We start from the raw sequence: 24,373 nt of genomic DNA on the forward strand, positions 1-24,373 counted from the left end.
GAAACTACTAAGGCTTTGAAAACTCTCAAGTGCTCTATGATTCTCAATGCTTTGCTACTAACTACACCTTCAAGTAAGTTTCTTTTGAGTGTCTCTGCCTTTAGATTATGGACATTCTGCTGCAGCCTCCTGTTTAAATTCTAGCAGAGAGTTCCGAGATGGTTCATTTAAGGGCTAGAAATGCCATAATAAAATTATAAGGGAAGAAAATATCGGTGGGACATCACATTCTACTGCCTTTAGGACATGCTTGCAGTTCTATGCCCGTAAGAGAAATCAGACTGAGCCAGACTTAATTCTGAGGAAGAGACCTCTTAGCTGTTTTGGAGGGGAATGGACCCTTTGTGTTAAGTTCTTTACAATGAATCCCAGGAAGGATGCAAGCTTGTGACACTCTGGTGTTTGGCCTCTGACTCCTGAAGTTTGTACCTGGGACAGAACTGATTAAGTCACCGGGGAGGGCAAGAGAAAGGTCAAGAGTCATTCTGGGGACAATGCATGGTATAGATCTTTCCCAGAAGGCAGGGGGCCCCAACTCAGCTTCCCCAGGCATAGGAAGGGCCTGGCAGTTTTGAGCTGAGAGCAAACGTACCATTCGACTAATACCCCGTATCATTTCCAAAATATGTTGCTGCTGCTTTGAGCCCATTACCAATACCTTAACCTGAAAGAGTATCCACTGCTCCAAAGCTAGCCCCAAAGGGGACCGCTAAAGTTACAGAGAATGCTAATTGGCTCCACAAATCTACCCCGTTGCTATAGAAACACAATGGCCATGGGTAGCAATTTGAGGGAAGACCTCCCCTTTGGTTCTCTTAAATGTGTCTGTTAACAGTTCCCAGGGAAGAGGACGGTGGGACAGAACCACAGAGACAGGACTGGTGCCCGGCAGTGGCTCACAGGGCAGCTGGCATGCCCTAGTGCCCGTACTCTAGCAGCTCAGCCAACTGTGGCCCCCGGGGGCGAAATCCTGTGCATCATCTGCTTTTGTCAATAAAGTTTTATTGAAAAACTGCCATACCTGTTCGGTTATGTACTGTCTGGCTGCTTTCCTACTACGATAGCAGGAACGAGCATGGCAATATTACCCATCTGGCCTGCCTAAATATTTCAGAAAAAGTATGCAGACAGCAGCTCTCTGGCATTAGGAATTTAGCAAGTTCCCATCCCCTGGTTTGGTTCAGCTGTCCCTGCCCCCAGGGCCCCCATCCGGCCCAGTAACGGTCTGGAGAACAAGCTGCACCTGGCTGCCCCCTCTTGCCCTTGCTCCATCTCCCAAACATCAAGCACCCAGTCCCCCTACAGAGTGCAGGCCTTTAGAACTGAAAACGGACTCTTAAATCCTCACGGGCACTCTAAGTTGAACATGGCTCTCATTCTTGTTTTGCACGTGAGGGACTATTTGCAACTGGCCCAGCTGGCTGGTGGTGAAGCTGGGATGTAGCCGTGCACCCATGGCCTGGGCAGCTAGTTCTACTCGCCACTTCCAAGAAGCTACAGATGCCCTCTGACACCCCCCGCCCCCATCACTCTGTCCCCGTAGCACCGCCGCCTGGCTTTGTACCACAAGATCCGGCTCTGTTCCCAACAACTCCCGCCTAGCTACAAGGATCTAGAAGAGCCATGTCACCTCCAAAGAGCCATCTAAAGTCTGGCCAGCGGCCCATCGGTGGCAAGAAGTCACACAGAAATAGGGACAGTAAGTAGGGCCACAGGGCACTGAGAGCTCAAGGCAGCAGGAGGTAGGAGGTAATGGGGTAGAGATGAGAAAAGAGATACTAAGAAGGGAGAGCTGAGTCTGTATTGGGTCAGAGCACGGTGGCTGGTGACACACAGGGCTGACATTATATTCTGGTCTGTGAAGGGGAAACTGCCAGTTCTGACATCTGGTTCGAGGCTTTCTTACCTGCCCACGCACCTTGCGAGAAATCACCCCGGTGAGGCACGGTTCCTGCTCCTGTCACCCAAATGAACCCCCCTGATGTTTCCCTTTCCCCTTCCTTCTGTCCAGAGGCCCTTCAAGAATCCAAGCAGCTTCTCAGATGCCTTTTCTGAGCACTGGCCCCCAGTCAGGCACCATATACGAAGTGACTCCAAGGTATCATTTGCTGGGTACAAACCATCTCCCCGTAAGGAGATTTTATTTATTTGACAGAGAGAAATCACAAGTAGACGGAGAGGCAGGCAAAGAGAGAGAGGGAAGCAAGCTCCCCGCTGAGCAGAGAGCCCGATGCGGGGCTCGATCCCAGGACCCTGAGATCATGACCTGAGCCAAAGGCAGAGGCTTCACCCACTGAGCCGCCCAGGCGCCCCTCTCCCTGCCCTTCAACAGAAAGAGAAGCCAAGGCTTGTTGCTCTAACATTCTTGAGCACACAGCAGGTACCAGGGACCAGACTAAGCCCTGGCATGTGCTATCTCACTGAAGCTTCAGAAATGACTTGTACTGCAGGGACTACTACTGTCCCAGCCACAAAAGAGGCGGGGAAAGCTCGAGGATGTTTGGTAACTTGCCCAAAGTCATCTGGGGGAGGTAGTGAACTTGTACTTGTCTGATTCTTAAACTTGCTATAGCATACTGCCTCTTATTTGGCTAAAAGGTAAACTGGAGAGCATTTAGCTCCCCCTTCTCTACTGGAGGTGGGGGAGTCCCAGGGGCGGCACCCTCTTTGCTCACAGAAGCCTAGGTTGAGATGGAAATGGGTATGGGGGAGCCGGTTTTCCATAAAACTCTTGACAAATATTTCTGTTCTTTTTTGCTAGAAACAGGATAGGGCTGTATTTCCTATGCCCCACAAATTAGGCACAGCCAAGCGACCTGCTGTGGCCAAGAGCCGTGATCAAAACCAAGGCACAATCTGCCACATTCCCCCTTTCCTCCACGGCCTCCAGCCACACTCCTGAGGCTCCAGGTCCTGTCTCCCTGAGCGAGGCTAGCGTAGAGCGGAGATCAATTCTTGAGGGGCAGAAATAAACCTCTTACCCTTCCCGTCACTGACACGCGGGGATCTCTGTTACTGCAGCACTGTCTGACTCGCTCTGACTGAAACCAGAGCCCACCTGACTGGCTTTCTTCCTCCTAGCTGTCCTCAGACACAGGAGCCAATTTTTGGGTGGTGTTTTTTGGTTTTGCTTTGTTTCTTGGCTTCTGACCAAGAATCAGCTGGATGAGTACCGATGTCCAAAAACATGAATTTAAATTCCATCCCCAAACTAGGAGTTACCGCAACGGCAGAGACTTAGAGTCTGTTCTCACGGTCATCTTCATCTTCTCGCATGAGACACAGCCCAAATATTATTCTTGGGTTGCTCTCTTTCCTTGTTAACGGAGGACTGCAAATCTGGCCCCGTGCAGAAAATCTCCACAATCCACCGATTCCAAAAGCTCATGTTCTCTGCCACTTTCTGGCAGAACTTGTCCAAGCAAGACCAGACACAGGAAACACTACAATCAATGAAGCTAATCTGACCATCAGAGAGTGGCCCATTCCTCTGGTTAATTTGTGATATCAGGACCAGGCGCCACCATCGATTCTAATATAACTTTTGATTAATACATGTCGTCTACTCAGAGAGGCCTCCGCAATGGGGATGATTAGCTCGGTGTGGCCCTGTGGCCTTCCGCCTGGCCCCAGACACTCCACAGCTGCCAAGGGAAATCAGATGATTTGAGTGTAAGAGGGAAAGGAAAATTTTGTCTTCAGGAATGAAGAGTTCACAGATATTAGACAGCTTCCAGAAAAGTCAGTGAGGGGCACAGTCAGCAAAAACCAGACAACTTTCAGAGGTCCAGAACCTCCGGGCTCACTGAGGCAATTCTGGTTCCTAGAGAGTTGATGCATTCTCCTTCACAATGCCCCCACTCTGTTCTTTCTCTTTTAAACTTATTTAAGAAGGCACGCACGAGTAGGGGAGAGGAACAGAGAGAGAGGGAGAAGCCAACTCTCTACCGAGCAGGGAGTCCGACTTGGGGCTTAAGCCCAGGACCCTGAGATCATGACCTAAGCCAAAGGCTAATGCTTAACCCACTGAGCCACCCAGGTGCCCCTGTTCTTTTTTAAATTTTATTTTATTGTGTAAGGACATTTAACATGAGACCTACCCTCTCAATAAATTTTTGGGTGCATGATTCCATACTACTACCTACAGATGTGACATTGTACGGAACATCTCTACAACATGTTCATCTCGTACCACTGAGACTTGATGACCCTTGATTAGCAATTCCCTACTTCCCCCTTCCCCCAACCACCACGGTTTTACAGATTCTCTGAGTGTGAATATTTTAGCTGTCTCATGTAAGTGGGTTCACGTGGTATTTGTCTGTGACTAGCTCATTTCATCTTGCGTACTGTCTTCTAGGTCCATCCATGCTCTTGCACATGGCACGATTTCCTTCCTTTTTCAAGGCTGAATAATATTCCACTGTTTGCCACATTTTCTTTAGCCATCCATCCCTTGATGGGCCTAAGATATCCTTCACCTTCCTGGAAATTCTTCACCTGCACACCAAAGGTAAATAGGTCTCTGCTCTTCTTTCTCTGGAGAATCAAGACCCAGAAATGCAAATCCAGGTTGTCTTTCCTATGAAAATCAGCGTGGGGAGGTTTCTAGGCAAATGCATATAAGATAACCATCATGTCCTCAGCACTCACACACCCCGCTACTCTATGCCTTGTACCCTTCATCCTCTCAAACACCCAGGGAAGCAGCAAGTAGTAGTCCTAATTAAGGGGAAGAAACAAACTCACAGGGAAGTTAAATGACCATGCTGTTAGAAATGAAGTGCTTCAAACCCCCTATGCCTCAGTGACCCCATCTGGAAAATGGGAACAATGATGATACTTACCTCATCGTCATTTTAGTAAGGTCAGTGCATGTCAGACTTCCGGAACGTGCCTGCCACCCAAAGCAGGAAGAATAATAACCACAGAACCCAGATTAGGTTTGCTACCAATTAACATTGGGCCTCAACCATCCCACCCCTGATGGCCTCTGCCTGAAGGACAGGCTGATTATTTCCTCATTACGATCGACTAGCTGTGTCCCCTTTATTTTTAACCAATCCGACACTCTCACCTTGAGTTATTTATGTAAATGCAACCCTTTGACTTATTTTATTTTAATGTACTTATTACAATGATTGTACATTCAAATGTTTGCTTGAGAGCTCCTGAACTCTAATTGCTCTGCTGCTGTCTTACCTCTAAGCTGCTGCTAGGATCCATTTTTATTCTAGAGAAATAATTAAATGCAATAATGTCCTCCATTCCCATTCAACCTTGGGCACGTTTAGAGCCAATTTCAATCAGGTAGAAATATGCTAAACACAATATGGCTCTGAGAGGCGGGGTATGTGACCTGGTACGTGACTGAACCCGGGTTCCTTGTCCTGTTCTGGAGAGTTGGGAGGTGGGTGGCTGTGTTTTGTAAACTAGCTACTCACTGATAAACCTTTGTTCTTATTTGTGTGTGTGTGTGTGTGTGTGTGTGTGTGTGTGTGTGTGTGTGTAAAAAGAAGACTGGAAGGGGAAGGAGAAGACCCGGGTGCCTGTCTTGTTTTGGAGATTGTCCAATTTTCTCGTCTGTAAAATGACAGGTCCTGTATGCGTGTTACTAAACATTCTCTGAATTAGGCATTAATCAATATGATTGACTAACAAAGTTCTGCCCTTCCAGCTCATTGGGAGATAACCTGATGGACCCTGACAGACCGGGGATGGAGGAGCACATGGAAACTTGCAGGGGTGTCACGTCTCTCCCTGACCCATCCTTTCCTCGTTATCTCTAGCAGCTCTTGAACCCGGGACACATCATTTCATCTCTCTGAGCCTTAGCATCCTCATGTAATCGGGTGCTCTGAGGCTGGCATCTCCTTCCCAGGAAGTACTGATGAAGCACAGGACATTCTGGACACATGGCAGGGCGGGGGATGCCGAAGAAAAACATGCATCTACTGGAAAACCCACGCTCGGTGCTTAAATGTCCCATGTTCCGTCCCAAGCCCACTGCACATACTGATCTGTGGAATCCTCATGACGACCCGATGCAGGAGATGCTCCATTTTTCTCCCCAGGTTTTGGAGGGGAGCACTAAGGTTCAGGGATGTGAAGGTCTGAATCCAGATCGAAGAAGGGGAGGAGGCAAAATTTGAACCAGGAAGTCTGGGTCCAGCAACCACGTTCACCCACACCACACGGCCTCTCAGCAGCTCTGAGGAAGAAGGATGATGCCAAAGGGAAACCCTGGCCAGGCAAGCTGTCCCCACCCGCTGGCTCATCATGACCAGTTTATGGCTCCTTTTGTGCCACAGAGACGCTCAGCCAGATGAGTGGTGGTTGCTGTTGAACTCAGTGTCTGAGGCTTCAGTCCAGTCACCAGGGTGACCAAGGCCATTGGGAGGGACACTGGGGGAGAAGCCCGCACCTGCTTCCAAAAGGACCTCAATGCCAGGGTAGAGGAGCAACGGAGGGGCAGTGTGCATGGCTGCACCCAATTAGAATATGCAATTACCCAGGCTGCCAATGCAAATAGACCTAAGCCAGGCCCCTGGCCCGGCTCATTGGCATGCATCAAACGTGGCTGGGCTGGCCAGCACTTGAAGCCCGTGGGCCATGCAGGGCATGGGCAGGCCCTTCTTTAATAGAACTCTTAATAATAAGCTTGGTGCAATTTAGCCAACTGAATTATGGTAACAGGAAACACAGCAGGGGGTCAGGAAGGAGGGGGTCAGGAAGGAGAGCACTGGATTGATAGCGCTGGCTTGGAGTCCAGCCTCTGCCCTGGGACCCCAGGAGAGAGGAAAAGAGAAACTCTCAGAGCCTCAACTTTCTCATTTACAAAATAGGGGGTAAGAGGACTGACTTGGCAATGGTGAGGTGGAGATTCAAGAACAGAGCACACTTATATTTAATTCTATTTAACGAGAGAACACTTAGCATGGTGCTTGGTATATATTCAGCACTCAGTAACTTGGAGCACGATGACATTTTTAGTGGGCCCCTCACTGTCATATGATGAGGAGGCCCTAGTGCTTTGTAAAGGCAGGGAGGCGAGGCCAAGCAAGACACAGATCTGGCCTCTGCCACTTGCTCAGTGGGTGGCCCTGGGCACAACCCCTAATTGTGTGACCCTCAGTTTCCCTCTCTGTAAAATGGACATAATAACTAGAGTGCCTCCCTCTTGGGGGCTTCTCTGAGAGTTAAAAGGGTTAATATATGTAACGCATTTAGCAAAATGCCGAGAACTTAGTCAATGTTACCTATAATTTATTAAAACAGAGTTGTGGCTTGCACTGGTGGTCTAGTGGGGTGGTTCTAGAAGAGTGGTCCGGGGCTTCCTGCCGGACCCTGAGACCTCATGGAGGGGATCTTCAGGTCAGGATTTCCATCAAAAGACAAAGACGTCCTGTTCCTTTTTTCTCTCCTTCCCTCACAAGCTCACAGTGGAATTTTCCAGAGGCCACACGAGGTGTGAAATCCCAGCAGATTGAAAGCAGGAGCAAATGTGAGAATCCAGCTGTCTTCTATTAAGCCGAATATCACAATGATTTGCAAAAATGTAAAACAATGACTCTTTTCACAAGGTTTGTTTTGGTTGTGGAAAACATACATATTTTTCATAGGTCTGTTGACTTGTGTAGAAATGTAACCATGTAGATCATGGTTATTTTAATTAATACACATAAAGGTAACTTAAATGTCAATATATAGTAAATTATATACACACACACACACACAAGCTTCTTGGGAGTCCACAATGTTTGAAAGTATTTGGGGGTCCCGAGACCAACAAGTTTAAGAACTCTGGCATAATGTATACTTGTAATCATCAATGCCTTCTCATTAGAAATGAGAATTAGAAATAAAAAGTTTAGGCCTTTTTCAGTTCCAGTGCTTTGCTACAGGCCAAGCCTTTGGATTTATACTTTACTTACATACACGATAAATACACACAAGATAGAAATCTAGGTCAAGTGGAAATAGGGTGCTGTTAACTACTTTTATAGGGAGAGAAGCAGCAGCAGGAGCCCAGATCCCTGAGGGCCTGGGACTGTCCTCGGGGAGGGAGAGGGACCTGCTGACAAAGTTTCCCCTTGACCAAATTCTAGCTAGGCTCCTGGGAGCCCCTTCTCAACAAGGCCACAAGTTTGGCCTATGAAGACTGGAACAAACACTTAAGCAGGCTGTGACAGCTTGAGGCCGCACTCTGAAGCTGATACCAGCCCCCTCTTATAGTGCCTACCTGAGAAAATTCAGTGCTGCCCGAAGAATTTAGTTTGTTCCAGCCAACCCTCGAGGACAGGGCTCCTGCGTCCTGGCCTCCATGGGCGGTTACAACCTAACTCGGACACATGCCCGTCCGCAACCCCGAATCCATCCAGACTCATCCCCTCTTCCTGCTCTCTGCCATTTCCCCTCCCCTTGCTCCACGGAGCCCCCACGGACCCCTCCCTATTCCCTATCATCCTCTGAAAATGCACAGTCATCTCTCTGTCACTGGAAGTGGAATCCGGTTCGCACTTACCTCCTTCCCCTACTACAACAGTATGCGACCAATTAAAATCGGTCCTCGCGGCTTTGTCTGGCTCCGACACGGCCTAAGCCACATGCCGTGGACCTCCCCTCCACACACAGTACCTTCACCTCGGGGCCCAAGCTCGGGCGGCCAGCAGAAGCACACTGAGAGGCCAACACAGGCTTGGCCCACGAGCTCCTTCCAGCCCCAGCAGGTGGATGTGGGGACACTCAGTGGGAACATGTGCCCAGTGCCCCAGGACTGCCGGCGGGTGGGTGGTGGCAGGGGGAGATCTATACCTGTGTCTTCCGCGGTTTCCTTGCTGGACAGTGTAAGAGACAGATGTGCGCAGAGAGCCGAAGGAGGAAGCAATGATGGTGGAACAGGACCAGAGGAAAAGGGAGGCAAGCAAGTCCAAGTGCAAGTGGGAGCTTGAGGAGGGAACAAGGTAAGCTGACCCTGCCGCCATGGGGTCCTGTGCCAGGCACCCCACCATGCACTTCCCTGGCGATGGCTTATCCAGCCCTCCCAACAGCCTCAACACGCAGGATAGGGTCTGCCAACAGCAACCCAAGGAAGCTCTATTGGAACATGGCCACACCCACTGGGGAGCAGAGTCTCTAACACGGCACTGGCCTGCCAAGCTGAAATCTGGCCTTTGCAAAAAAAAAAAATAGGGACTGCTTCAAATGAGCAAACTGAGGCCAGGCCAGGCTTGCTCAAGGTCATCTGGAGTGTGGGGGATGGGGTTGGATTCCAGGAACAATGAGGCTACGGGTCAGATGCAAGGACAGAGAGAAAGGGGAGAAGAGCTTTCAGACCACTACCGCTGGTCTGAAACAGAACGGCCAGCATGGAGAAAGGGTCTTTGGGGGGAGGCCTTCTATCTGGTTTAAAAAAAATGCCTGAGGTCGGCCCCTTCTGAAATACCATTTGCACATAGCCTGCCTGCCCCTGCAACAGTCCATCCCTTCACACAGAAGCCCCCAGGACCCAAAGATGGAGACACAAGGAGGAAAGAAGATGGGGCGGGGGGATGAGCAACCCAGTCCTGCTTCAATGACAAAGCCTTCTGGATACCTCCACAACAGGCCCCCACGGTGACACAGCTGACACTTGGGTAGGCTGACATCTGTTGTGAGGGTGTCCTCTGCATGGTGGGCTATTTAGCAGCATCTATGACTTCTACCCATGCAAGGCCACAAAGACTCCTCGTGAAAACCAAAACGTGTCTCTAGACATTGCCAAGTGTCCCCAGGGTGCGGGGGCGGGGCAGAGGGCGCACACAAAATCACCCTCTATGGAAAAGTCCAGCTCTGGGGGGCATGGGCTCCAAAGGGAGACGCTAGCAGGCCTCACCTGCTTGAGCCCTGCCCCCATCACGGAACAGCAGCACTGCGTGACCAGACAAAGCAGTCAGAACAGCAGAACTCAGCCAGGAGGAAGATGGACAGCCAGAGAAGGGCCTGATTAACCAAGCAATGGTGCTTGTGAGGGGGAGGAGGAGGGGGCAAGAGGTGGTCAGGAGAAAGTAGCCCTTGCTTGAGGGAAGTGGGAGGAGGGTTAGGGTCCCCTGCTGGGCAAGGAGAGGCGTAGTCAATCAGAGCATGGACCATCCCTGAGCGGCTGGCACATCCCCTCATTTAAGGCAGAGGTCACCCCTGGGTGCCCCAAGTTTCCATCAAATACAGAGATGCTTGGTTTGCTCTGTAGAGACTTTTCATCTGTTGGGTTTTAAATCCCGGCCAACATTTCAAATTCTGGAGATTTCATCTACAAATCTGGACTTCTACATCAGGGGAGTGGGCAGAGCTGGACTTGGATTTCCATGTGTGAGACTGTTTGAGGCGGAGTAGTGGCCAGTGGTACCAAGAAGGGGCACCCATTCCACAGAGCATCACGGGTTCCACCAAGCCCAGAGCATGTCCCCTGACTCATGTGCAGAGCTTGAGCCTGTAAGGCGCCACTGCTTGGAACCCAGGGCTCAGGATCATCAGATAACTAGGTACTGAGCCCGGCCTCCAAGACCTCAGAACCCTAGAGCAATCCTTTTATCCCAGGTTTTCCATGGAAGCAGGACTGCCCCTCATGGGTGTCCTGAAAACATGTGGTTGCGATTCTGGTTGCCCCAAGGACTGGAGGATGCTCGTGGCCGTTTGTGGGTGGGAGGACCCCAGAGCCCTAACAGCGCGTGGGGAACACACACTGCAGAGCATTTAAAAACGTCCTATATCCTCAGGATATGTCTCTAAGCTGTCAGGTGGGTGAGCAGCTCATTTTTAATTATGGGCACCAAGAACCCAACTCACATGGACCTAAGACACAGAGTCCATTGGAGTGATTTTAACAGAACTGAATATTTGAGGAAAGTAAATATGGTTTAATTCAAGTGGAAATTTTTACGTCATTCAGACCACAGTTTCAGGGGATCCCACCATCACATCCACACAAGCTGTGGAGAGGAGTCACCAACCCACACACCTGCTCCCCACCTACATCTGTAATTAGTGAATTCTCGAGGATACAACACAAGGCCCCTGACCTCTGCGTGTGACTTTTAGCTCCTCCAAGGGGGACCCATCGGGGGTGCCTGCCTGGGTGGCTCAGTTGGTTATGTATCTGCCTTTGGCTCAGGCTGTGATCCCAGGGTTCTGGGATTGAGCACCGCATCGGGCTCCTTGCTCAGCGGGGAGCCTGCTTCTCCCTATGCCTGCTGCTCCCCCTGCTTGTGCGGTCTGTTTCTCTCCGGCACACACACACACAAAAAACCCCCAAAAACAAAAAACCATCAGCTGGCAACATCAGCATGCCCTGACAGCAGGTTAGAAATGCAGGATCTCAGGCTCCTGCCAGGGCAAATAGGATGAGAACGCGCATTTTGACAAGTTCCTCAGGGTGATTCCCTTGTGCTTCAAAGTCTGAGAAGTCCCAGCCTAGTGCTTTTGTGTGTCTGATCATTTACAGAAGGAAATATACGTGATCTTTATCGTAAGTTACTTTTATATGTTCTTTCTGTTATTATGAGGACAATATATTGATTGATTTAGAGCTGTGCATATAAGTAGGTTACAAGTAATGGATTCCATTTCAGGATAGATAAAAGGAATATTTTAAAAGATGTGTTGCAGGAAGGGGTCCGGGTTTGATGGTGTTGAGAATCGCTAGTTTAGTCATTCCGCAGACTTTAATTGGGTGCCTTCTTCCTGCCAAGCATGGCAGAGGCCAAGGCCCAGGTGGTAAATTAAGACATTCTTCCGGCTGCTGGGGGAGTTCAGGCACGGGAGACGCAAGTGGGCACGCATACCCATTACTTCAGTGCATGATGTGCATGATGAGAAGTGATGTGTGGTATGGTTTGGGACTCATCAAGGACGTGGCTCCAAAGAGAGGAGCGGAGGCTTCCCCAGAGAAAGCAATTTCCCAGCCCAATCTAGAGAAGAAAAGAGCTCATCCACGAGGCAGACAAAGAAACCAAGGGCGGGAGATAGCAGCAAACCACAATCTTGGTAATAACAACCATCGTCACTAACATTTATCCTGAAGATAGTGCTCACCACTCAACACAGATTGTCTTTAAAGATCCCAGAACGGGGGTGCCTGGGTGGCTCAGTGAGCTAAGCCTCTGCCTTTGGCTCAGGTCATGATCTCAGGATCCTGGGATCGAGTCCCACATCAGGCTCCCTGCTCAGCAGGGAGCCTGCTTCCCCCCCCCTCTCTGCCTGCTGCTCTGCCTACTTGTGATCTCTCTCTCTTTTTCAAATAAATACATAAAATCTTAAAACGATATATTAACTAACTCGATGGGGCAGGGGCGGGGGCATCCTTTCACAAAGTAGACTGCTGGCAAACCATCGTGATAAATACCTTAACAATGTTAAGTATAATTTTATTTCCCAATTATACTTCGGTAGAGCTAGGGAGAAAAAGTCCCAGAGAACTACTTCGTAGATGTCATTAAGTAACAGGTCCCACATCACACATGGTTACTAAAGCCCACCCCTCAGCTTGCAAGGAGCATTAAGGACCAGCCCTTCTGAATGCCCCGCGATTTCCAAGACGACCCCTAGGGGGTGACACCACCACCACCAGAGACCCTGGAAGAGAGCGCTTGATCCCTAAGAGTGCCCAAAGTCCTCAAGCAGAGAGCGTCAGCAGGGAGAGGTTGGCCTGAACAACTCAGGTCCTTGGATGAGAGTCCGTCCCCGCCTCACGGTCTCAGTCTCGGTTACTTGAGATGAACCCCAGCTCTGGACCCCAAACCCTGCCCCACTCTTCATCGTGGCTTTCGTGTCCCACAGCCTTCTTTACTCCTCCGGCCTCCAGGATCTGGCCGTCACCCTCTTAACACTGTCCGACCGAGGTCCTCCAGCAAAGGGCCCTTAAGGAGACAAATGGGCCTCCTGTTGATCAAAGACATCCAGCTTTCAGACCCATCCTTTCCATCTGCTGGGTCCCCGTCCCCAGCCCCACACCCCGCCACGAGTGCGGAATGAATGACACACTTGTAAGCTCATGACTGCGGTGTCTCTGAAGAAACGTAAATGCTCACGGAGCCAGCGATATAAATAAAGAGAGCCGCCTGTAAATAAATAAATATATACACAGCCACACATACACAAACCCAATTAATTTACAGCATCTGAAAGCCTGAGCCACTTGGGGTGGGGAGAGAGAGAAAAAGAAAGAGAAAGGTGCCTAATACTGCCATCCATGTGATTTCAGAACTGAGCTCCCCAGGCAGCTGCCAATAAATTATTTTTACTATGCAGAGGTACAAATGAATATGCTGCTGCCACCCCCTAAATCTCCTTTACGAGCATGTGTTTGCCTGGGCCCCCTCTACCAGGGACAGGGGCTCCCGGGCAAGTTTTCATTGGCCACGTTCCCAAAGAAGGCTGAGGCTCTGCCGTCCCCCACCCTGCCAATGGCAGGCGCCCCCACTCGTGCTTCCTGCTTCCTCGTGAGCTCGGCATGACACGGCCAATGGTGTCTCTCCTGGAGGGCCCCGGGGAAGAAGGGACAGGCCGTCCATCCTGTTGAGGAATGACTGCTACCTTCTGGACTCCGGGTCGCCGCGGCTGGTGGGAAGGATGCGCCCTTTTCAGCCACACGGTTCACGAGACCCTGACATCAAGCTTCGGGGGAAGATGAAAACCTCATTGTGACCGACTTTAGGGTGTAATGCCTAAACATTCCAAAAGGAACATTCTGGACACGCTCTTCAGGGGTGGTGGGTCTGACGTGCATTTCCCAAACTGCCTAGTGAGGAGGCAGCGATGGGCAGTCATGGCCACTCAGACAAACCGAGTGTGTGGCCAAGGACACGCTCTGGAGGAGCTCTCACAGACCGGAAACCTAGCTCTGCCACTCACTACCTGTGTGACCTTGGGAAAATTAGTTAACCTCTCTGAGTCTTGGCTCCTTCGTAGGTGACATGCATATAATTTTATCTACACCCCCTAGGGCTGACGAGAAGACGCGCTGACCTCCCCGGGGCAGAAGCACACTCCAGCGCACAGAGGCCAAGAGTCAACGCAAGGCAGCTGTTACTCCATCCAGAATTCGACCTGCGGGGACATTTCACGAGCAAATTCATGCCCACCAACGGAGTACCGAGGGGGTGCTAGCCCTGCCCTGGGCAGCAGGCCTAGGTCAAGGACTAAGCCAGGTGCCTACCTTCAGGAAATTCCCCTTTTAGTAAAGTAAGCAGACAGCCAGTTCACCAGCTCAACGAAAAGGTAAGAACAGACAGTGTAGGTGGCGCTGGGGACGCCACGCTGAACGTCGCTTGTATGTTTTTATCCACCCATTTACAAGATGAGAGGCCAGAGGCTCCGAGAGGTTATCTCAGCCAGTAGAGGAGCCAGGCAGTGTGGCCCCAGAGCTGAGAGAGTGAGAGGGGTCGGGGGTCTGGGTGACGGGTCAAAGGTTGTTTCCGCCTCCTGGTACCCCTCCAGTTCTGGGAAGTGACAAGTGCCACCCAGGCAGGCGGAAGACTCGCTCCTGGACAAGTTCCTTATCCGAGGGGCCGAGAGGGAGCACCTCTCCCGGCATGACCAGCCCTGCCTTGAACTCGTTCCTCTTTATCCTCAAACAGCTCAAGAAACAAACCCAGCCGCAGGTGGTTCTGGGAGACCTGGGGGGACCACAGTTGTTCAGGCCACTAGGTGGCTCTTTCTGTGAACTTTCGGTGTGCGCGGGGCTCACCTTAAGGAGGCTGTGAAGGAAGGCAGCTTTCTCCCTGGACAGGACGTGTCTCTGAGATCCTCAGCTTCTGGGGGCCCTCCCGGGGCTCATCAGGTCTCCTGGCTGCCTCACCGCTCCAGGGCGGGTCAGCTTTTCCCATAAGGCAGTATTCCCATCAGGATTTCTCACTTAAGAGGTGAGTTGGCAAGACAGGGACTCCCACGCAGACCACAGAACGCAGACGTCCACGTCCCGGCAGGCCCTCCAATGACGCAGGGCCACGTACTTTGCCAGCTTTATGACCCAGCCCACCGCCTGTAATCCTGAACGTCTGCTACATGGGAGAGTGCCTACTGTTTACTCCCCTTGGTGAACCCTCACCTTTATCTTTGATGTGGGGGATATTATCATCCACACTTGATGCAAGAGGAAACTGAGGCTGGGCAGAGGTGGTGATGGGACTCACCCAGCATCACATGGGTGGGACAGGACAGGGTTCAGACTAAGCCCAGGTCTGACTCCAAAGTTTGTGCTCTGAACTTGCCAGCCTCAACTCTCAAGGGGACCTTGGCAGTGTTCGAACTCAGGATAGCGGGAAGGATGGACCGTGAACGTTCCGCTCCTGGCTGGGCCTTGGGAAGAGAACAGAAATTTATCTGTTGCATCCCCACGTCTGAAGTCAAGACCAGGAGAATCCTAGCTGACAGCAGGTGTTCAGGGTTTTATACAGTCCTCTGCTCCCCGATGCACCCGTCACCATGGCTGCTGGACCAGCATTTTCTATGCATTCTCCTACACTTGACCCGCCTAACTGCCCTACCAGGAAGCACTGTGGGCCAGTGGGCAGGGGCATGAGCACCGAAGTGGACCACTTGGGTCCTGGTGCCTTTTAAATGCTCTGCGACCTCAGGCAGGCCTCCTGGCTAGAATCTATAAGCCAGTCTTAGGACTAGTATGAGGAACAGATCAGTCCAGGCTGGCCAAGCACTTCGCGCAGCACCTAGAACACAAATCAGAGTTGTTCACAGTATTCCTCTTAGTAATAGGATACCCCTTCTGACAGATGAGTAAACTGAAGCTCAGAGAGGTCAAGACACTTGCTCAAGACCACAGAGACTGGGGATTTAAACCACGGTGCCTGACTCTGAACTCAAGCTCATACCTGCTCCCCACCCATAACAGCCCCCTCAAGCCACAGACTGGCACTGAGCTGCCTCTGGTTAGGAGTACAAGACATAAGAAAAGGGGGCTAGCAGTTTCTCTAGGGGCATCAAAGCCTGAAATTTTAGATCCACCTTGGGCTCGCTCGCTCTCTGCGGAGAACAGACTGAGGGGGTCAGTTTCATGAGAGTGTCCAGTTCCATCCATCTCCAGGCTACTGATTGTTCTGGTAGGACAGATGAAGAAGATCAAGAGGGTCAGGCTGGGCCTCCTCAACTTCCCCTTTCATATGTTAATCATCACTTGAGGCCAAATTTCTACGTGCTTATGGCTACTAGACAGTTACTAAGGGGGCCCTGCAAGTCTTGGAAGATCACACCCCACCTTTGCTGGGCAGAGCCTCGTGTATTATTGGGTACCTTGGCTTCATTCAGACTCCAGGGGTCAGCTTATCTCCACCCCCTGGGTTTCTGTCCTCTTGCTGTCCCTCTGTCCATCTGTCTCTTATCTCCCTCTCATCGCATTGTCCCACATCATTCTGTGATCAAAAAGCTGCCTGTGGCCTGTGACATTTATAAAGTTGTTCTGAAGAATTCAGGCAGTAAAATTTAGTGTTTTTTTTATTGTTTTCTAAAATAGATCTAAGTATCTTCCTAATACCAAACAAATAGAAAATCTAAGATCCCTCTGACTTATGACATATTTCAAAACATGTCGAAAATACAGAATAACAGAACACCCCCAGGTAACAATTTTGCCATGCTTGATTCAATTCTTCAAAGAAATAAAACTTTATAGATATGGTTGACGTACTTCCTACCGCTCAACTCCCGTTTCTCAACAACCCAGAGGTCACTTCTATCCTTCACAGCCATGCATTTATATCTCTAGTAAATATGTATGTGTCCACAGACAATATATAGTATTGCTTTGTGTGTTTATAAGGTTGACAAAATGGCACCACGCTCTAAATATCCCCTTTGAGATTTGCTGGTTTGGCACAGTATTTTATTAGCCATTCTGCCCCTCCTCCTCTCCCCTTTGTTTCTGCTTTTCTTGATTCTTCTTTCCTCCGATGACCTGATGCACTGAGAATGGGCAGCAGCTTTTGACCTACAGGTTCTCAACTCTGCTTGCCTGTTTCAATCACTTGGAGGTTTAAAAATACTGACGCCTGGTTGCAACCATGGAGGTCCTCTGGGCTGGGGCCTGGGAACTGGGATTTTTCGAAGCTCCCCCAGTGATTCCAATGTGTAGCCAGAAATGTAACCCGAACCAGGTCGGCCAGGCCCAGACACCAGAGAAAAGGAAGCACCGCCCATCACCAGCCCGTAGCGCTCAGCGGCAGAAGGAACGGAACGGGAGGCAGGCATGGGAGCCACAGCCTTCGGTCCTACCCCCGGTATTGACTCTGCCACGAACCCTCTGGACCCTGTTCATCATCCTCACACTGGGTATGCTGGGGTAGGATAATACTTTCTAATGCTTCTGCCATTTTGCCATTTACTTAATTTTAATTGGCCACCACTTAAACGTATACACTTATAATGTGAGAAAAGGTTGACTGCCGTGGGATCTAAAATCTGGACACAAAGAAAAAAACGTGATGTTATTGCAGCCCAGCTAGATCAAGCTGCCTGCCTAAGGCTAGGAGCCCAGGGCAGCTGCCTGTGTTACAAAGGAAGAGGGGTGGTTAGGCATTAAAGATGCAGGAGCACCAAACTGAGACATTCTCCTTGGTGTAATCAGAGACTGAGGGGCATAACGAGGCACTCACATTCTCCTGGGGAGTTCAAGGTTATTTAATGTCTGTGGAGTGCCCCTAAATCATCTCGGGTGCCACAGTAGGCCACACAGCCCTCCTGGAAAAACACAGATCTAGCCCACCCCTCTGGTTCCTTATCACTGGATGCTCTAGGATCCCAGAAATCTCAGGCCATGCCTGGGATTACAGAGCAAGAAAAAGCAGTGACGCCCCTACCCATCCTCCTAGTCTGAGGGGTGGTCAGGAGACCCAGGACGGGCTATGCTTACCCGTCCTTCCCAATAGGGCTGCTTTCACGCCCCGAGCTCTCCATGTGACTTCACCTTCCACTTCCCTGCTTTGTACGCCAGAACTGTTCAAGGCACCTTGCAGGGACTAAATCAGGTAACCTCACGGCAGCCCTTGGGGGCGAACACTGTCAGCATTCCCATTGCAAAGATGGGGAAACTGAGGCACAGGAGGTACACCGACTTACCTAAGACCCTCGCCGTCCCCCTATGTCCCAGCCAGTAAGCAGCACCTGACCCCAGTGCACGGCTGCCCGTTCCCCAGTGGCCGGGGGCTGCCAGCTGGCTGTCCTAATTGCTTCACAGATGTGGCTGCTTCAGGGAGCCAGGCGGGGAGAGAGGGGGGAAAACATTTTTAGAAATTATTTCCGACAGGCTACCAGATACTAAAATAACAACATTTGGTTTGTCTTGCTAGCTGGAGGCAAAAATCAGCTCAGGTGGGAGGAAGAGGCTGCAGGCAGAAGGCGGACAAGGCCGGCTGGCCCGGTTCCGGGAAGGGCCCGGTCCCCCTGTCCCATCACGGGATGATACACCATGAGAGCTTCCATCTTGGTACAGTCGCTGGCATGGGGGAGAAGGGGCTGGGTCTTCAAGGATGTTAGTGTGGGGACTTCCAGAAGGCCAGAAAACCTTGCCGTACATGGTGCCCAATGAGTTATTTTAACTTCAAGGTGCAAGGCTGGAGAATACAAAATGAGTAACACAGGCCGGGGGGGGGCGGTGGGGAATGTTCTTTAGGAAAGCAAGAATCAGTATCTACTGCACACGCGCTGCGGCCACTGTTGCCAGGGATTTCCATGTTTTACCTACATTTGAACATTTCATTCTCCCACGGACCCTAAGAGGTAGTTACTGCCATTGTGACCTCAACATTTCCCAAGACAAGGAAACTGAGGCACAGAAAGGCTAAGCCACCTGCCCTAGGCCACACAGCCAGGAAGCAGCTGAGCCAGAGCTTGAACTCCAGAGCCCACCACCTCCCAACTCCCCGCGTTTCGTGCATTTCTCTCCATTTCTCCAACACTTCCCAAGTGCCCGGTCCTGCCTGAGTGGATCAGAATGAACGGGCACAAAGTGTCCTCTCTTGGAAGGACGGAGGGAACTGGCCTTGGAAAACTGACAGGCTGGCAACGTCTGGAGGCAAAGCCAAGCCAACGGGAGCAGATGGAGCCCAGGCGGCAGATGTTAATACAGTTTGCCTTTTCCATATGCTTTTCTGTTTAGCTGTAATAAGTGAGTCGTTCTTTAATATCTGTCAGGAGCTGAAACTCCAAAGGCCGGTGGCGGTCACAGTGACTCAGAAAGACACAGAGGGAAACTGGCTGGGCCGTCCCATCGCATCAGAGAAGAAGTGTGCAGAGTGTCAAGAAAGATGCCAAGTACAGCGTGGTCCAGGCCATATGCATGCATACACACACACACACACACACACACACACACTCTCACTCACTCACTCTCCTGGTTTATCGTGCCAGCCAGATTCTCTCTTGACATTCGAGAGCTTTTGAAAGCCCATATCGGTGTCCTTGCTATTCAGCAGTAAGTATTAAGTGGAATTTCAAATTTTGCCTTTGGAAAAAAAAAAAAAAAGAACCAGCTCCAATTTGAAAATATACAAATGGCTCAAAATGCTTTGCTACTTGGGATGTGCAAAGCAATCACAGCCTATGTTCGTGACGAAACATAGCCAGAAAATTCTGGTCATTATCTGGCTTGTTTCTGGATCCTTCCTGTGTCTTGCATCAGACACCCGGCCCCAATACCAGCACCCGTGGATATGTGGTCTCAAACTGCTATTGGTGGACACTAATTTTTCCGTCAATATTTCCATTTGAGAACAACGAACTATGAGTCTCAGACAGGGTCTCACCAACTTCCCACTTTCCTGTAGGATATCGCTGCAATTCTGTCGACAGCAAGAACCACCACCCCACCGCCTCCGGGAGCACAGAGGGAATAACCCCTGGTCTTCACTGTTCCACCAGAGGAGGTAGGAGACCTGAACTGAGCACAGCATTACACCTTACTAGCCGGGTGACCTTGGACAAGTTACTTCTAGCATCCGTAAGCCTCAGTTTCTATCTCCATAAGAGGAAGAACTAGCACCTGCCTCAACAGGCTTTTGGTGAAGATCAAAAAAGAAAATGTAGCTAAAGTTCCTGGCATAGTGACAGGCGCACAGCCCACACTCAGAGAAAGGTGACAATTACTATTTGTCATTATTATGGTTCTGTCTGTTACTACTCTTTCTTCTTCATTCATCTCACCAATACTCAAGCACCTTCTACACGACACCCATTATTCTAGGTGCAAGGCGGCGAACTAAGGAGCTCCATGGAACTTGCTTTCTCCAGGCAAAGTGGAAACAGAGCCCCCACAGCTGTAAATACGCCATGATGTGGGGCTGAGACCTTTAGAGAAGCGTGAAGCAGGAGAGAGGTGGCGGATGGCCTTTCGGATGGGGGTCAGGGAAGACGGCTCTAGGCAGTGACATTCAGGCTGTGGCCGGGTGACAAGAAGGCACTGACACAAGATGTGGAGCAAGCAGCACCAGGCAGGAGGAACGGTACTAGCCACAAGGCTGAAGTGAGCTGGGGCTGTGTGGGCGGTGTCATAGGGTCTGAGGTGTGACCACACAGGGAGACAGGGGTCTGATGGCGACGGGCCTTGCTGTCCCTGGTGAGGAAAGGTGCACTCATTCTAAGTGCCCTGGGAAGCCACTGCAGGTTTTCTGAGCAAGGAGTATGTCATGATCAGCGTGATGTTTCAGAAAGGTCCCTGGGGCTGGGACAGCAGGGGCCCTAGTGCTCACCGCCTGCTGTGACACGACATGGCAGAGAGAGGAGAGGGCGGCACAGGGTGGAGACAACCCTCACCAAGCCAGGATGATCAGAACCCACCACCCTGGCATGGCTCCAGCCTCTCGCCTTCTCGCTGAAGCGATGCCCAGGATGGGCTGGGGACAGGCACAAGCGAGACAGGAAGTGACAGGCACGTATTTAATGGTCTTTGGCTGCAAGCTTGGGTGACCATAATCACCCAGCACCCCATTGTGATCTCACACCAGTAAATGGGCCTAAATCACAATTCTAATGAGTCTCAAGTACCGGGCTAGAGCTTATTAATTGGAAGCTCCCCAGAAGCCTTAGGTACCCACAGTGGGCAGGGGCGGGGGTGGGGGACTGCTTCTCATCTGCTGTCAGGAGGTCCCTGGCGGCAATCTTCTGGTGACTCAGTGGCAGGATTAATGACTTTGGCATTTCCCACCAGATCTGGGGCTCTGGTACTTTCTGACCCTGTCATCCGATAGGCTCAGAGTAGGAGGTGCCCACCTGCTGAACGGGCAGCGGTGCGCCCCTGCCTGGAACCGAGAAGGAGCACAGAGGCCTGGCTGCAAATACCATGGGAACGCCTGCAAGTTCACCTGCTGCCACCGCCTCGGCCACACTGCCGCTCGCCTGCAAGCAGCGTTCACGGGGCTCCTGCTTTCCACCTCCTGTTTCACGGCTGTGTTCTTCCTCCCCTCTTCCTACAGAGCTCTGCTCCTAGGTTCACGACAGAACTTTCCACACTGCTACTAGGCTTACTTGGTAGCGTGAGTATTGCCTCCACCCAAACATGCCCTTTGGAGAAGAATTTATTCAGGTTTGTAAGCCCCAAGGGTCTAGCCCCAAACCTGGCACGTGTGTACTTGTGTGTACTTGTGTGTGTGTATGCACACGTGTGTGCGTACACACAGACGGATTATGCCATCACCAGCAGCAGCAGCAGCTAATCTCTGGAGCTGAGCACGTATGCCCCCATGTGTGCGAAACACTTAACTGGCATCATCTCTCCTAACCCTCATCATCACCCTATGACCTAGATCTCTTATTAGTCCCATTTTACAGATGAAGAACCTGAGGTTTAAAACGGCTAAGAAACTTGCCCAAGGTCACACAGCTAGCAACTGGGGGGACTGGGGACTGGAGCCAGAATGGTTTCAGCCCATAAATCAAACGCCCTCACCACCACACTTCCTTGAACGGGTGGCCGGTGTGGGTTGATGGTGGCCCGTAGTGGGTGGGAAGGTAGGGAGGTGCTGGCTAGATCATGGACAAAGGAGGACGGCAGATACGGAGTTAGAGAAAAGGAATCAAGTCAGACAATCTCTTCGGGATCTTGGTCAAGCAGTGCAAATGCCCATCAGCCTGGGACAGCTGCTCTCCCTTGCCCTCCCAAACCATCCACCCTCGGGCATCCACCGGCTTTTTCATGGCAGATTCTCCCGCCCAGATGGACTTGTCACCTACGTGGATCCTTGGCCAACCCAGCACTATAGCTGGCTTAGATAGGGGTGCCTGGGAGACTCGGTGGGTGAGGTGTTTGACTCCTGGTTTCAGCTCAGGTCATGATCTCAGGGTCCTGAGACTGAGTCTCACATCCAGCTCTATGCTGGGTGTGGAGCCTGCTAAAGATTCTCTCTCCTCTCTCCCTTTGCCCCTCCCCCCTTAAAAAAACTGGCTTAGATAAAGGCTAATACTTATGTGCTAACTCAATCAGCACCTTACATGCATTAACTCATTTGATCCTCACAATGATTCCATGGGAAGGTATGATCAACACTGTTGTCCCAATTTTTTTTTTAAGATTTTATTTATTTATTTGACAGAGAGAGATCATAAGTAGGCAGAGAGGCCTGTGGGGGGAGGGGAAGCAGACTCCCCACTGAGCAGAGAGCCCAATGTGGGGCTTGATCCCAGGACCCTGAGATCATGACCTGAGCTGAAGGCAGAGGTTTAACCCACTGAACCACCCAGGTGCCCCACCGTCTCAATTTTTTTAAAAAAATGAATAAACTGAGGCAAAGAAGGTTTAAGTTGCCCAAGGTTTTACAGCCAGGAATTGGCATGGTGGAATATGAGCCCAGGCCATTGTGCAATCATTGTTTATTGGACCTTTATACTATATACACTATTCTAAGCATTCTACAAATACTTTGTGTTATAAACAAACTTACGATTCTGGTACTCTCTTTATCTCTGGTTTTGTAAGTGAGATAACTGAGGTTCAGAGAGGCTAAACCTTCTCAATGTCGCCCAGATCAGGCCACTGTTCACTTTGTGAGAATTACAAAAAGAATTGCCTCTTACTCCAGGCAATTGCCATCCAGAGTTTAGGTGCTTGTCTTGATGATTAGAGCGCTAGCTGAATTTTCACTCCTACTTACGCCTTCGTGCAGTGTACATCCTGGACAACTGTACACAGAAGCAATGTACACCCAGCTAATAAATGGCAGAACTGAAATCCCAATCCAGGTCTGACTTAGATCTGGTTTTAGATTACTACAGATATTCCATCACATACCTTAGGCCATCATTTCACTCCTTTAAAACCCAAAGCTAGATTTAACCCCATGCAAGGTGGCTCAGAAAATGCCTCATCCAGTATTTCTGAGTGGGCAAAAGCCCAGTAAAGTGTGCTGGCTGTGAACAGATACTTCCAGAAACGACCTATTCCATCCCCAGGGACTGTGACCACTTCATCACAAGCTCAGAAAGAGTCTGGGCTCACAGAAGGCAACTCTCCACCGTACAACACCCGCCCAGTCCTTGTGGCGGGCACTGCGAGGGCTCTGTCTCCCCACCTCAGTCAGGCAGGCACTCTGCACAGTGACCCTTCCTGATCTACATTGTCAGATTGCAATTTAGCCATTCTGAGGATTCTGCTCAGGCTTCTACAGCCAAGAGCCTGCTGCTGGGGACGGTCCCAGGGCCCTAGACTTCGAGCAGATGTCACTTTGCATTAAAGGCCCACTGTGCTGGACCCTGGAATCTGTGCTAAATGTTCCCAAGAGAGAAGTCAAACAAGGAAGTGGGGAAGGGTGAGGGGCAGAGAGAAAGATGAATGGAGGGAGGGAATGCAACAGGGGAAACGGAGAGATGGAAAGAAAGAAACACAATCTCTCAAGAAAAAAATAGGGATACAACCCCCAAGTCTGTCTGGAATGCAGAGACAGGTCCTTCTGCCTGCGAGTGGAAATAATAAAAAAGAGCTTACTTTTATCAACCCCTTAGTTACAAAGACCAACGGTGAGCTTAATATGTGCCATGTACTATATTAAGCACACTTCTTTCCACAGGGGACCTGTAACGGTTAGCTGTCCTTCCCTGACTAAGAATGGTGCCCTGCCCGAGCAGGGAGGCCACAAGATAAACCAATCGCCAGCAAAAGCCTCAGAGGAAAAAGAAGCCTCGCTCGTGTACCGGTGTGGATTTATGCGCCCCCTGTGTGTCAAGTATTATGGGTGATTCTTTCCTACTGGAGCTCGGTTTATTCTGAGTACAGTAGACTGAATATACCGGATATACCAAGCAATCAATGGTCTGTGGTACCCATGACCTTGGCAGTGTGACTTCGCATCTCCTCCCAGAGAGGTGAGGTCTATTTCCCCACACTTGGAATATGGCAGGACTT

The 24,373-nt window shown here is 50.5% G+C and overlaps 1 protein-coding gene across 2 annotated transcripts in view; it reads right to left on the reverse strand.

Annotated features, from left to right (window-relative positions):
• Positions 1–24,373, reverse strand: part of XYLT1 (xylosyltransferase 1) — a 298,678-nt gene that overhangs the window by 129,401 nt on the left and 144,904 nt on the right. The gene's annotated exons all lie outside the window — the stretch shown is intronic.

Source organism: Mustela nivalis, assembly GCF_964662115.1.
Source record: "Mustela nivalis genome assembly, chromosome: 19".
In the NCBI taxonomy this organism is placed as follows: Eukaryota; Metazoa; Chordata; class Mammalia; order Carnivora; family Mustelidae; genus Mustela; species Mustela nivalis.